The 15,180-nt window shown below is 34.7% G+C and overlaps 4 non-coding genes across 4 annotated transcripts; all 4 read right to left on the bottom strand.

Moving 5' to 3' along the window:
- Positions 1-3,045: 3,045 nt before the first annotated feature.
- On the bottom strand, positions 3,046-3,119 carry TRNAS-ACU (transfer RNA serine (anticodon ACU)). The gene has a single exon. It is a non-coding gene; the product is annotated as a tRNA-Ser (tRNA).
- A 4,587-nt stretch (positions 3,120-7,706) lies between these two features.
- On the bottom strand, positions 7,707-7,780 carry TRNAS-ACU (transfer RNA serine (anticodon ACU)). Its single transcript has one exon. It is a non-coding gene; the product is annotated as a tRNA-Ser (tRNA).
- Positions 7,781-10,042: 2,262 nt separating this feature from the next.
- TRNAS-ACU (transfer RNA serine (anticodon ACU)) lies at positions 10,043-10,116 on the bottom strand. Its single transcript has one exon. It is a non-coding gene; the product is annotated as a tRNA-Ser (tRNA).
- Positions 10,117-13,549: 3,433 nt separating this feature from the next.
- TRNAS-ACU (transfer RNA serine (anticodon ACU)) lies at positions 13,550-13,623 on the bottom strand. The gene has a single exon. It is a non-coding gene; the product is annotated as a tRNA-Ser (tRNA).
- Positions 13,624-15,180: the final 1,557 nt, after the last annotated feature.

Below are 15,180 nucleotides of genomic sequence, written 5' to 3' on the forward strand. Positions count from 1 at the left end.
TTAAAAAATCCACTTAATTTTCTTTACCCTATTATTAAAAGGGTAATTGACAAAAACAAACTACATTGTCACCAGAAGAGCAATACAAAATGTACAAGTGATATATTAAAATCATCTTTCCAGCTTGAATTTCAATGATGCATTGGGGCAACGATTTTGTGAGAAACATCTTCACCCTTAAATAAAGATTTTCTTAATTCCTTACCTGTGTGCTAATTAGATATCACCTTGTTTTCACATTAAACAGACTTCTACATGAGAAAGCAGCAAGGATGCAGTGGCGTTAATGTTTCCTGGTGTCAACCTGTATTATTTCAGTAGACATTGAAATGAGGATGCATCTTGCTGCCTTTCCAATGAAGCAAGTTTAATTTAGTAATAGGTGAAAAACCATCCCTACAAAGGTGTTAATCAGAGACTTGGCTTTGTGGACACTTTTCAGAGAACAAATTTGTTAGCATAAAAATAAAGTCAGAAAATGAAGAGCTGTTTAATCACTCAATTGGATTTTTTTTTGCCAGCATATTTCTTTTTCTCTGCAACCCACTGCTAAATTGTGCTTCCTAGCTGTTTTTATAAAATCAATGAATCAAATCTAACTCTGATTACATCAGAGAAGGCCAGGTACCCTACACCATAACAGGGGGTTTGAAATTTTGACTTGTCTACTTAAAGATCACCAAAATCTGATAACAAGGTCAATTACATCCCTGGGTGGGATTGAACCACCAACCTTTTGGTTAGTAGCTGGACACACTAACCGATTGCGCCACAGAGACACTTTGCAAAAGTACATACTGACAAAGGCTAATAAGCATTCATCTAAAACGTTTCCTAGAAAAACTTTAAAAAGTCAATAATCTGGAGAGTTTTTGTAAGATGTTTCTTCCATCAACCAACGAAGAAACACATTGGTACTTTCCCATGATGACTGAGTGCTTCAGGATCTCTTGCACTTACATGTGCAGCAGAGTACTGCAATGGAAGCATGCTGGGCCCATAACCCAGAGGTAGGCAGATTGAAACTATCCTTTGCTATATGCATTTTTTTTTGTTAATTTAAGTAATCAAAACTGGGATTGATATTTTTGCTCTTTTATTTTTACTTAAAGTACAATAACTTTTACCATTTTAATTTGTTTTAATAGTATATTGACAGTATAGTTTTCTTTAAAAAATCCACTTAATTTTCTTTACCCTATTATTAAAAGGGTAATTGACAAAAACAAACTACATTGTCACCAGAAGAGCAATACAAAATGTACAAGTGATATATTAAAATCATCTTTCCAGCTTGAATTTCAATGATGCATTGGGGCAACGATTTTGTGAGAAACATCTTCACCCTTAAATAAAGATTTTCTTAATTCCTTACCTGTGTGCTAATTAGATATCACCTTGTTTTCACATTAAACAGACTTCCACATGAGAAAGCAGCAAGGATGCAGTGGCGTTAATGTTTCCTGGTGTCAACCCGTATTATTTCAGTAGACATTGAAATGAAGATGCATCTTGCTGCCTTTCCAATGAAGCAAGTTTAATTTAGTAATAGGTGAAAAACCATCCCTACAAAGGTGTTAATCAGAGACTTGGCTTTGTGGACACTTTTCAGAGAACAAATTTGTTAGCATAAAAATAAAGCCAGAAAATGAAGAGCTGTTTAATCACTCAATTGGATTTTTTTTGCCAGCATATTTCTTTTTCTCTGCAACCCACTGCTAAATTGTGCTTCCTAGCTGTTTTTATTAAATCACTGAATCAAATCTAACTCTGATTACATCAGAGAAGGCCAGGTACCCTACACCATAACAGAGGGTTTGAAATTTTGACTTGTCTACTTAAAGATCACCAAAATCTGATAACAAGGTCAATTACGTCCCTTGGTGGGATTGAACCACCAACCTTTTGGTTAGTAACCAGACACACTAACCGATTGCGCCACAGAGACACTTTGTATAAAGTACGTACTGACAAAGGCTAATAAGCATACATCTAGAACGTTTCCTAGAAAAACTTTAAAAAGTCAATAATCTGGATAGTTTTTGTAAGATGTTTCTTCCATCAACCAACGAAGAAACACATTGGTACTTTCCCATGATGAGTGAGTGCTTCAGGATCTACTGCACTTACATGTGCAGCAGAGTACAGCAATGGAAGCATGCTGGGCACATAACCCAGAGGTAAGCAGATTGAAACTATCCTCTGCTATATGCATTTTTTTTGTTAATTAAAGTAATCCAAAACTGGGATTGATATTTTGGCTCTTTTATTTTTACTTAAAGTACAACAACTTTTACCATTTTAATTTGTTTTAATAGTATATTGACAGTATTGTTTTCTTTCAAAAATCCACTTAATTTTCTTTACCCTATTATTAAAATGGTAATTGACAAAAACAAACTACATTGTCACCAGAAGAGCAATACAAAATGTACAAGTGATATATTAAAATCATCTTTCCAGCTTGAATTTCAATGATGCATTGGGGCAACGATTTTGTGAGAAACATCTTCACCCTTAAATAAAGATTTTCTTAATTCCTTACCTGTGTGCTAATTAGATATCACCTTGTTTTCACATTAAACAGACTTCTACATGAGAAAGCAGCAAGGATGCAGTGGCGGTAATGTTTCCTGGTGTCAACCTGTATTATTTCAGTAGACATTGAAATGAAGATGCATCTTGCTGCCTTTCCAATGAAGCAAGTTTAATTTAGTAATAGGTGAAAAACCATCCCTACAAAGGTGTTAATCAGAGACTTGGCTTTGTGGACACTTTTCAGAGAACAAATTTGTTAGCATAAAAATAAAGCCAGAAAATGAAGAGCTGTTTAATCACTCAATTGGATTTTTTTTTGCCAGCATATTTCTTTTTCTCTGCAACCCACTGCTAAATTGTGCTTCCTAGCTGTTTTTATTAAATCACTGAATCAAATCTAACTCTGATTACATCAGAAAAGGCCAGGTACCCTACACCATAACAGGGGGTTTGAAATTTTGACTTGTCTACTTAAAGATCACCAAAATCTGATAACAAGGTCAATTACGTCCCTGGGTGGGATTGAACCACCAACCTTTTGGTTAGTAGCCGGACACACTAACCGATTGCGCCACAGAGACACTTCGCAAAAAGTCCATACTGACAAAGGCTAATACGCATACATCTAGAACGTTTCCTAGAAAAACTTTAAAAAATCAATAATCTGGAGAATTTTTGTAAAATGTTTCTTCCATCAACCAACGAAGAAACACATTGGTACTTTCCCATGATGAGTGAGTGCTTCAGGATCTCTTGCACTTACATGTGCAGCAGAGTACTGCAATGGAAGCATGCTGGGCCCATAACCCAGAGGTAGGCAGATTGAAACTATCCTTTGCTATATGCATTTTTTTTGTTAATTTAAGTAATCAAAACTGGGATTGATATTTTTGCTCTTTTATTTTTACTTGAAGTACAATAACTTTTACCATTTTAATTTGTTTGAATAGTATATTGACAGTATAGTTTTCTTTAAAAAATCAACTTAATTTTCTTTACCCTATTATTAAAAGGGTAATTGACAAAAACAAACTACATTGTCACCAGAAGAGCAATACAAAATGTACAAGTGATATATTAAAATCATCTTTCCAGCTTGAATTTCAATGATGCTTTGGGGCAACGATTTTGTGAGAAACATCTTCACCCTTAAATAAAGATTTTCTTAATTCCTTACCTGTGTGCTAATTAGATATCACCTTGTTTTCACATTAAACAGACTTCCACATGAGAAAGCAGCAAGGATGCAGTGGTGTTAATGTTTCCTGGTGTCAACCTGTATTATTTCAGTAGAAATTGAAATGAGGATGCATCTTGCTGCCTTTCCAATGAAGCAAGTTTAATTTAGTAATAGGTGAAAAACCATCCCTACAAAGGTGTTAATCAGAGACTTGGCTTTGTGGACACTTTTCAGAGAACAAATTTGTTAGCATAAAAATAAAGCCAGAAAATGAAGAGCTGTTTAATCACTCAATTGGATTTTTTTTGCCAGCATATTTCTTTTTCTCTGCAACCCACTGCTAAATTGTGCTTCCTAGCAGTTTTTATTAAATCACTGAATCAAATCTAACTCTGATTACATCAGAAAAGGCCAGGTACCCTACACCATAACAGGGGGTTTGAAATTTTGACTTGTCTACTTAAAGATCACCAAAATCTGATAACAAGGTCAATTACGTCCCTGGGTGGGATTGAACCACCAACCAGACACACTAACCGATTGCGCCACAGAGACACTTTGTAAAAAGTACGTACTGACAAAGGCTAATAAGCATACATCTAGAACGTTTCCTAGAAAAACTTTAAAAAGTCAATAATCTGGAGAGTTTTTGTAAGATGTTTCTTCCATACACCAACGAAGAAACACATTGGTACTTTCCTATGATGAGTGAGTGCTTCAGGATCTCTTGCACTTACATGTGCAGCAGAGTACTGCAATGGAAGCATGCTGGGCCCATAACCCAGAGGTAGGCAGATTGAAACTATCCTTTGCTATATGCATTTTTTTTGTTAATTTAAGTAATCAAAACTGGGATTGATATTTTTGCTCTTTTATTTTTACTTAAAGTACAATAACTTTTACCATTTTAATTTGTTTTAATAGTATATTGACAGTATTGTTTTCTTTCAAAAATTCACTTAATTTTCTTTACCCTATTATTAAAATGGTAATTGACAAACACAAACTACATTGTCACCAGAAGAGCAATACAAAATGTACAAGTGATATATTAAAATCATCTTTCCAGCTTGAATTTCAATGATGCATTGGGGCAACGATTTTGTGAGAAACATCTTCACCCTTAAATAAAGATTTTCTTAATTCCTTACCTGTGTGCTAATTAGATATCACCTTGTTTTCACATTAAACAGACTTCTACATGAGAAAGCAGCAAGGATGCAGTGGCGGTAATGTTTCCTGGTGTCAACCTGTATTATTTCAGTAGACATTGAAATGAAGATGCATCTTGCTGCCTTTCCAATGAAGCAAGTTTAATTTAGTAATAGGTGAAAAACCATCCCTACAAAGGTGTTAATCAGAGACTTGGCTTTGTGGACACTTTTCAGAGAACAAATTTGTTAGCATAAAAATAAAGCCAGAAAATGAAGAGCTGTTTAATCACTCAATTGGATTTTTTTGCCAGCATATTTCTTTTTCTCTGCAACCCACTGCTAAATTGTGCTTCCTAGCTGTTTTTATAAAATCACTGAATCAAATCTAACTCTGATTACATCAGAGAAGGCCAGGTACCCTACACCATAAGAGGGGGTTTGAAATGTTGACTTGTCTACTTAAAGATCACCAAAATCTGATCACAAGGTCAATTACGTCCCTGGGTGGGATTGAACCACCAACCTTTTGGTTTATAGCCGTTCACACTAACTGATTGCGCCACAGAGACACTTTGCAAAAGAATATACTGACAAAGGCTAATAAGCATTCATCTAAAACGTTTCCTAGAAAAACTTTAAAAAGTCAATAATCTGGATAGTTTTTGTAAGATGTTTCTTCCATCCACCAACGAAGAAACACATTGGTACTTTCCCATGATGAGTGAGTGCTTCAGGATCTCTTGCACTTACATGTGCAGCAAAGTACTGCAATGGAAGCATGCTGGGCCCATAACCCAGAGGTAGGCAGATTAAAACTATCCTCTGCTATATGCATATTTTTTTGTTAATTAAAGTAATCCAAAACTGGGATTGATATTTTTGCTCTTTTATTTTTCATTAAAGTACAATAACTTTTACCATTTTAATTTGTTTTAATAGTATATTGAAAGTATTATTTTCTTTAAAAAATCCACTTAATTTTCTTTACCCTATTATTAAAATGGTAATTGACAAAAACAAACTACATTGTCACCAGAAGAGCAATACAAAATGTACAAGTGATATATTAAAATCATCTTTCCAGCTTGAATTTCAATGATGCATTGGGGCAACGATTTTGTGAGAAACATCTTCACCCTTAAATAAAGATTATCTTAATTCCTTACCTGTGTGCTAATTAGATATCACCTTGTTTTCACATTAGACAGACTTCCACATGAGAAAGCAGCAAGGATGCAGTGGCGATAATGTTTCCTGGTGTCAACCTGTATTATTTCAGTAGACATTGACATGAGGATGCATCTTGCTGCCTTTCCAATGAAGCAAGTTTAATTTAGTAATAGGTGAAAAACCATCCTTACAAAGGTGTTAATCAGAGACTTGGCTTTGTGGACACTTTTCAGAGAACAAATTTGTTAGCATAAAAATAAAGCCAGAAAATGAAGAGCTGTTTAATCACTCAATTGGATTTTTTTGCCAGCATATTTCTTTTTCTCTGCAACCCACTGCTAAATTGTGCTTCCTAGCTGTTTTTATAAAATCACTGAATCAAATCTAACTCTGATTACATCAGAGAAGGCCAGGTACCCTACACCATAAGAGGGGGTTTGAAATTTTGACTTGTCTACTTAAAGATCACCAAAATCTGATAACAAGGTCAATTACGTCCCTGGGTGGGATTGAACCACCAACCTTTCGGTTAATAGCCATACACACTAACTGATTGTGCCACAGAGACACTTTGCAAAAGTACATACTGACAAAGGCTAATAAGCATTCATCTAAAACGTTTCCTAGAAAAACTTTAAAAAGTCAATAATCTGGAGAGTTTTTGTAAGATGTTTCTTCCATCAACCAACGAAGAAACACATTGGTACTTTCCCATGATGAGTGAGTGCTTCAGGATCTACTGCACTTACATGTGCAGCAGAGTACAGCAATGGAAGCATGCTGGGCACATAACCCAGAGGTAAGCAGATTGAAACTATCCTCTGCTATATGCATTTTTTTTTGTTAATTAAAGTAATCCAAAACTGGGATTGATATTTTGGCTCTTTTATTTTTACTTAAAGTACAATAACTTTTACCATTTTAATTTGTTTTAATAGTATATTGACAGTATTGTTTTCTTTCAAAAATCCACTTAATTTTCTTTACCCTATTATTAAAATGGTAATTGACAAAAACAAACTACATTGTCACCAGAAGAGCAATACAAAATGTACAAGTGATATATTAAAATCATCTTTCCAGCTTGAATTTCAATGATGCATTGGGGCAACGATTTTGTGAGAAACATCTTCACCCTTAAATAAAGATTTTCTTAATTCCTTACCTGTGTGCTAATTAGATATCACCTTGTTTTCACATTAAACAGACTTCTACATGAGAAAGCAGCAAGGATGCAGTGGCGGTAATGTTTCCTGGTGTCAACCTGTATTATTTCAGTAGACATTGAAATGAAGATGCATCTTGCTGCCTTTCCAATGAAGCAAGTTTAATTTAGTAATAGGTGAAAAACCATCCCTACAAAGGTGTTAATCAGAGACTTGGCTTTGTGGACACTTTTCAGAGAACAAATTTGTTAGCATAAAAATAAAGCCAGAAAATGAAGAGCTGTTTAATCACTCAATTGGATTTTTTTTGCCAGCATATTTCTTTTTCTCTGCAACCCACTGCTAAATTGTGCTTCCTAGCTGTTTTTATTAAATCACTGAATCAAATCTAACTCTGATTACATCAGAGAAGGCCAGGTACCCTACACCATAACAGGGGGTTTGAAATTTTGACTTGTCTACTTAAAGATCACCAAAATCTGATAACAAAGTCAATTACGTCCCTGGGTGGGATTGAACCACCAACCTTTTGGTTAGTAACCAAACACACTAACCGATTGCGCCACAGAGACACTTTGTAAAAAGTACGTACTGACAAAGGCTAATAAGCATACATCTAGAACGTTTCCTAGAAAAACTTTAAAAAGTCAATAATCTGGAGTTTTTGTAAGATGTTTCTTCCATCAACCAACGAAGAAACACATTGGTCCTTTCCTATGATGAGTGAGTGCTTCAGGATCTCTTGCACTTACATGTGCAGCAGAGTACTGCAATGGAAGCATGCTAGGCCCATAACCCAGAGGTAGGCAGATTGAATCTATCCTTTGCTATATGCATTTTTTTTGTTAATTTAAGTAATCAAAACTGGGATTGATATTTTTGCTCTTTTATTTTTACTTAAAGTACAATAACTTTTACCATTTTAATTTGTTTTAATAGTATATTGACAGTATTGTTTTCTTTCAAAAATCCACTTAATTTTCTTTACCCTATTATTAAAATGGTAATTGACAAAAACAAACTACATTGTCACCAGAAGAGCAATACAAAATGTACAAGTGATATATTAAAATCATCTTTCCAGCTTGAATTTCAATGATGCATTGGGGCAACGATTTTGTGAGAAACATCTTCACCCTTAAATAAAGATTTTCTTAATTCCTTACCTGTGTGCTAATTAGATATCACCTTGTTTTCACATTAAACAGACTTCCACATGAGAAAGCAGCAAGGATGCAGTGGCGTTAATGTTTCCTGGTGTCAACCCGTATTATTTCAGTAGACATTGAAATGAGGATGCATCTTGCTGCCTTTCCAATGAAGCAAATTTAATTTAGTAATAGGTGAAAAACCATCCCTACAAAGGTGTTAATCAGAGACTTGGCTTTGTGGACACTTTTCAGAGAACAAATTTGTTAGCATAAAAATAAAGCCAGAAAATTAAGAGCTGTTTAATCACTCAATTGGATTTTTTTGCCAGCATATTTCTTTTTCTCTGCAACCCACTGCTAAATTGTGCTTCCTAGCTGTTTTTATAAAATCACTGAATCAAATCTAACTCTGATTACATCAGAGAAGGCCAGGTACCCTACACCATAAGAGGGGGTTTGAAATGTTGACTTGTCTACTTAAAGATCACCAAAATCTGATCACAAGGTCAATTACGTCCCTGGGTGGGATTGAACCACCAACCTTTTGGTTTATAGCCGTTCACACTAACTGATTGCGCCACAGAGACACTTTGCAAAAGTATTTACTGACAAAGGCTAATAAGCATTCATCTAAAACGTTTCCTAGAAAAACTTTAAAAAGTCAATAATCTGGAGAGTTTTTGTAAGATGTTTCTTCCATCCACCAACGAAGAAACACATTGGTACTTTCCTATGATGAGTGAGTGCTTCAGGATCTCTTGCACTTACATGTGCAGCAAAGTACTGCAATGGAAGCATGCTGGGCCCATAACCCAGAGGTAGGCAGATTAAAACTATCCTCTGCTATATGCATATTTTTTTGTTAATTAAAGTAATCCAAAACTGGGATTGATATTTTTGCTCTTTTATTTTTCATTAAAGTACAATAACTTTTACCATTTTAATTTGTTTTAATAGTATATTGAAAGTATTATTTTCTTTAAAAAATCCACTTAATTTTCTTTACCCTATTATTAAAATGGTAATTGACAAAAACAAACTACATTGTCACCAGAAGAGCAATACAAAATGTACAAGTGATATATTAAAATCATCTTTCCAGCTTGAATTTCAATGATGCATTGGGGCAACGATTTTGTGAGAAACATCTTCACCCTTAAATAAAGATTTTCTTAATTCCTTACCTGTGTGCTAATTAGATATCACCTTGTTTTCACATTAAACAGACTTCTACATGAGAAAGCAGCAAGGATGCAGTGGCGGTAATGTTTCCTGGTGTCAACCTGTATTATTTCAGTAGACATTGAAATGAAGATGCATCTTGCTGCCTTTCCAATGAAGCAAGTTTAATTTAGTAATAGGTGAAAAACCATCCCTACAAAGGTGTTAATCAGAGACTTGGCTTTGTGGACACTTTTCAGAGAACAAATTTGTTAGCATAAAAATAAAGCCAGAAAATGAAGAGCTGTTTAATCACTCAATTGGATTTTTTTTGCCAGCATATTTCTTTTTCTCTGCAACCCACTGCTAAATTGTGCTTCCTAGCTGTTTTTATTAAATCACTGAATCAAATCTAACTCTGATTACATCAGAGAAGGCCAGGTACCCTATACCATAACAGGGGGTTTGAAATTTTGACTTGTCTACTTAAAGATCACCAAAATCTGATAACAAAGTCAATTACGTCCCTGGGTGGGATTGAACCACCAACCTTTTGGTTAGTAACCAAACACACTAACCGATTGCGCCACAGAGACACTTTGTAAAAAGTACGTACTGACAAAGGCTAATAAGCATACATCTAGAACGTTTCCTAGAAAAACTTTAAAAAGTCAATAATCTGGAGAGTTTTTGTAAGATGTTTCTTCCATCAACCAACGAAGAAACACATTGGTCCTTTCCTATGATGAGTGAGTGCTTCAGGATCTCTTGCACTTACATGTGCAGCAGAGTACTGCAATGGAAGCATGCTAGGCCCATAACCCAGAGGTAGGCAGATTGAATCTATCCTTTGCTATATGCATTTTTTTTGTTAATTTAAGTAATCAAAACTGGGATTGATATTTTTGCTCTTTTATTTTTACTTAAAGTACAATAACTTTTACCATTTTAATTTGTTTTAATAGTATATTGACAGTATTGTTTTCTTTCAAAAATCCACTTAATTTTCTTTACCCTATTATTAAAATGGTAATTGACAAAAACAAACTACATTGTCACCAGAAGAGCAATACAAAATGTACAAGTGATATATTAAAATCATCTTTCCAGCTTGAATTTCAATGATGCATTGGGGCAACGATTTTGTGAGAAACATCTTCACCCTTAAATAAAGATTTTCTTAATTCCTTACCTGTGTGCTAATTAGATATCACCTTGTTTTCACATTAAACAGACTTCCACATGAGAAAGCAGCAAGGATGCAGTGGCGTTAATGTTTCCTGGTGTCAACCCGTATTATTTCAGTAGACATTGAAATGAGGATGCATCTTGCTGCCTTTCCAATGAAGCAAATTTAATTTAGTAATAGGTGAAAAACCATCCCTACAAAGGTGTTAATCAGAGACTTGGCTTTGTGGACACTTTTCAGAGAACAAATTTGTTAGCATAAAAATAAAGCCAGAAAATTAAGAGCTGTTTAATCACTCAATTGGATTTTTTTGCCAGCATATTTCTTTTTCTCTGCAACCCACTGCTAAATTGTGCTTCCTAGCTGTTTTTATAAAATCACTGAATCAAATCTAACTCTGATTACATCAGAGAAGGCCAGGTACCCTACACCATAAGAGGGGGTTTGAAATGTTGACTTGTCTACTTAAAGATCACCAAAATCTGATCACAAGGTCAATTACGTCCCTGGGTGGGATTGAACCACCAACCTTTTGGTTTATAGCCGTTCACACTAACTGATTGCGCCACAGAGACACTTTGCAAAAGTATTTACTGACAAAGGCTAATAAGCATTCATCTAAAACGTTTCCTAGAAAAACTTTAAAAAGTCAATAATCTGGAGAGTTTTTGTAAGATGTTTCTTCCATCCACCAACGAAGAAACACATTGGTACTTTCCTATGATGAGTGAGTGCTTCAGGATCTCTTGCACTTACATGTGCAGCAAAGTACTGCAATGGAAGCATGCTGGGCCCATAACCCAGAGGTAGGCAGATTAAAACTATCCTCTGCTATATGCATATTTTTTTGTTAATTAAAGTAATCCAAAACTGGGATTGATATTTTTGCTCTTTTATTTTTCATTAAAGTACAATAACTTTTACCATTTTAATTTGTTTTAATAGTATATTGAAAGTATTATTTTCTTTAAAAAATCCACTTAATTTTCTTTACCCTATTATTAAAATGGTAATTGACAAAAACAAACTACATTGTCACCAGAAGAGCAATACAAAATGTACAAGTGATATATTAAAATCATCTTTCCAGCTTGAATTTCAATGATGCATTGGGGCAACGATTTTGTGAGAAACATCTTCACCCTTAAATAAAGATTTTCTTAATTCCTTACCTGTGTGCTAATTAGATATCACCTTGTTTTCACATTAAACAGACTTCCACATGAGAAAGCAGCAAGGATGCAGTGGCGATAATGTTTCCTGGTGTCAACCTGTATTATTTCAGTAGACATTGAAATGAGGATGCATCTTGCTGCCTTTCCAATGAAGCAAGTTTAATTTAGTAATAGGTGAAAAACCATCCTTACAAAGGTGTTAATCAGAGACTTGGCTTTGTGGACACTTTTCAGAGAACAAATTTGTTAGCATAAAAATAAAGCCAGAAAATGAAGAGCTGTTTAATCACTCAATTGGATTTTTTTGCCAGCATATTTCTTTTTCTCTGCAACCCACTGCTAAATTGTGCTTCCTAGCTGTTTTTATATAATCACTGAATCAAATCTAACTCTGATTACATCAGAGAAGGCCAGGTACCCTACACCATAAGAGGGGGTTTGAAATTTTGACTTGTCTACTTAAAGATCACCAAAATCTGATAACAATGTCAATTACATCCCTGGGTAGGATTGAACCACCAACCTTTTGGTTAATAGCCATACACACTAACTGATTGCGCCACAGAGACACTTTGCGAAAGTACATACTGACAAAGGCTAATAAGCATTCATCTAAAACGTTTCCTAGAAAAACTTTAAAAAGTCAATAATCTGGAGAGTTTTTGTAAGATGTTTCTTCCATCAACCAACGAAGAAACACATTGGTACTTTCCCATGATGAGTGAGTGCTTCAGGATCTACTGCACTTACATGTGCAGCAGAGTACAGCAATGGAAGCATGCTGGGCACATAACCCAGAGGTAAGCAGATTGAAACTATCCTCTGCTATATGCATTTTTTTTTGTTAATTAAAGTAATCCAAAACTGGGATTGATATTTTGGCTCTTTTATTTTTACTTAAAGTACAATAACTTTTACCATTTTAATTTGTTTTAATAGTATATTGACAGTATTGTTTTCTTTCAAAAATCCACTTAATTTTCTTTACCCTATTATTAAAATGGTAATTGACAAAAACAAACTACATTGTCACCAGAAGAGCAATACAAAATGTACAAGTGATATATTAAAATCATCTTTCCAGCTTGAATTTCAATGATGCATTGGGGCAACGATTTTGTGAGAAACATCTTCACCCTTAAATAAAGATTTTCTTAATTCCTTACCTGTGTGCTAATTAGATATCACCTTGTTTTCACATTAAACAGACTTCTACATGAGAAAGCAGCAAGGATGCAGTGGCGGTAATGTTTCCTGGTGTCAACCTGTATTATTTCAGTAGACATTGAAATGAAGATGCATCTTGCTGCCTTTCCAATGAAGCAAGTTTAATTTAGTAATAGGTGAAAAACCATCCCTACAAAGGTGTTAATCAGAGACTTGGCTTTGTGGACACTTTTCAGAGAACAAATTTGTTAGCATAAAAATAAAGCCAGAAAATGAAGAGCTGTTTAATCACTCAATTGGATTTTTTTTGCCAGCATATTTCTTTTTCTCTGCAACCCACTGCTAAATTGTGCTTCCTAGCTGTTTTTATTAAATCACTGAATCAAATCTAACTCTGATTACATCAGAAAAGGTAAGGTACCCTACACCATAACAGGGGGTTTGAAATTTTGACTTGTCTACTTAAAGATCACCAAAATCTGATAACAAGGTCAATTACGTCCCTGGGTGGGATTGAACCACCAACCTTTTGGTTAGTAGCCGGACACACTAACCGATTGCGCCACAGAGACACTTTGCAAAAAGTACATACTGACAAAGGCTAATAAGCATACATCTAGAACGTTTCCTAGAAAAACTTTAAAAAGTCAATAATCTGGAGAGTTTTTGTAAGATGTTTCTTCCATCAACCAACGAAGAAACACATTGGTACTTTCCTATGATGAGTGAGTGCTTCAGGATCTCTTGCACTTACATGTGCAGCAGAGTACTGCAATGGAAGCATGCTGGGCCCATAACCCAGAGGTAGGCAGATTGAAACTATCCTTTGCTATATGCATTTTTTTTGTTAATTTAAGTAATCAAAACTGGGATTGATATTTTTGCTCTTTTATTTTTACTTAAAGTACAATAACTTTTACCATTTTAATTTATTTTAATAGTATATTGACAGTATTGTTTTCTTTCAAAAATCCACTTAATTTTCTTTACCCTATTATTAAAATGGTAATTGACAAAAACAAACTACATTGTCACCAGAAGAGCAATACAAAATGTACAAGTGATATATTAAAATCATCTTTCCAGCTTGAATTTCAATGATGCATTGGGGCAACGATTTTGTGAGAAACATCTTCACCCTTAAATAAAGATTTTCTTAATTCCTTACCTGTGTGCTAATTAGATATCACCTTGTTTTCACATTAAACAGACTTCCACATGAGAAAGCAGCAAGGATGCAGTGGCGTTAATGTTTCCTGGTGTCAACCCGTATTATTTCAGTAGACATTGAAATGAGGATGCATCTTGCTGCCTTTCCAATGAAGCAAATTTAATTTAGTAATAGGTGAAAAACCATCCCTACAAAGGTGTTAATCAGAGACTTGGCTTTGTGGACACTTTTCAGAGAACAAATTTGTTAGCATAAAAATAAAGCCAGAAAATTAAGAGCTGTTTAATCACTCAATTAGATTTTTTTGCCAGCATATTTCTTTTTCTCTGCAACCCACTGCTAAATTGTGCTTCCTAGCTGTTTTTATAAAATCACTGAATCAAATCTAACTCTGATTACATCAGAGAAGGCCAGGTACCCTACACCATAAGAGGGGGTTTGAAATGTTGACTTGTCTACTTAAAGATCACCAAAATCTGATCACAAGGTCAATTACGTCCCTGGGTGGGATTGAACCACCAACCTTTTGGTTTATAGCCATTCACACTAACTGATTGCACCACAGAGACACTTTGCAAAAGTACATACTGACAAAGGCTAATAAGCATTCATCTAAAACGTTTCCTAGAAAAACTTTAAAAAGTCAATAATCTGGAGAGTTTTTGTAAGATGTTTCTTCCATCAACCAACGAAGAAACACATTAGTACTTTCCCATGATGAGTGAGTGCTTCAGGATCTACTGCACTTACATGTGCAGCAGAGTACAGCAATGGAAGCATGCTGGGCACATAACCCAGAGGTAAGCAGATTGAAACTATCCTCTGCTATATGCATTTTTTTTTGTTAATTAAAGTAATCCAAAACTGGGATTGATATTTTGGCTCTTTTATTTTTACTTAAAGTACAATAACTTTTACCATTTTAATTTGTTTTAATAGTATATTGACAGTATTGTTT

The sequence above is a fragment of the Pseudophryne corroboree genome, unplaced genomic scaffold (assembly GCF_028390025.1).
Source record: "Pseudophryne corroboree isolate aPseCor3 unplaced genomic scaffold, aPseCor3.hap2 scaffold_507, whole genome shotgun sequence".
NCBI classification, from domain to species: domain Eukaryota; kingdom Metazoa; phylum Chordata; class Amphibia; order Anura; family Myobatrachidae; genus Pseudophryne; species Pseudophryne corroboree.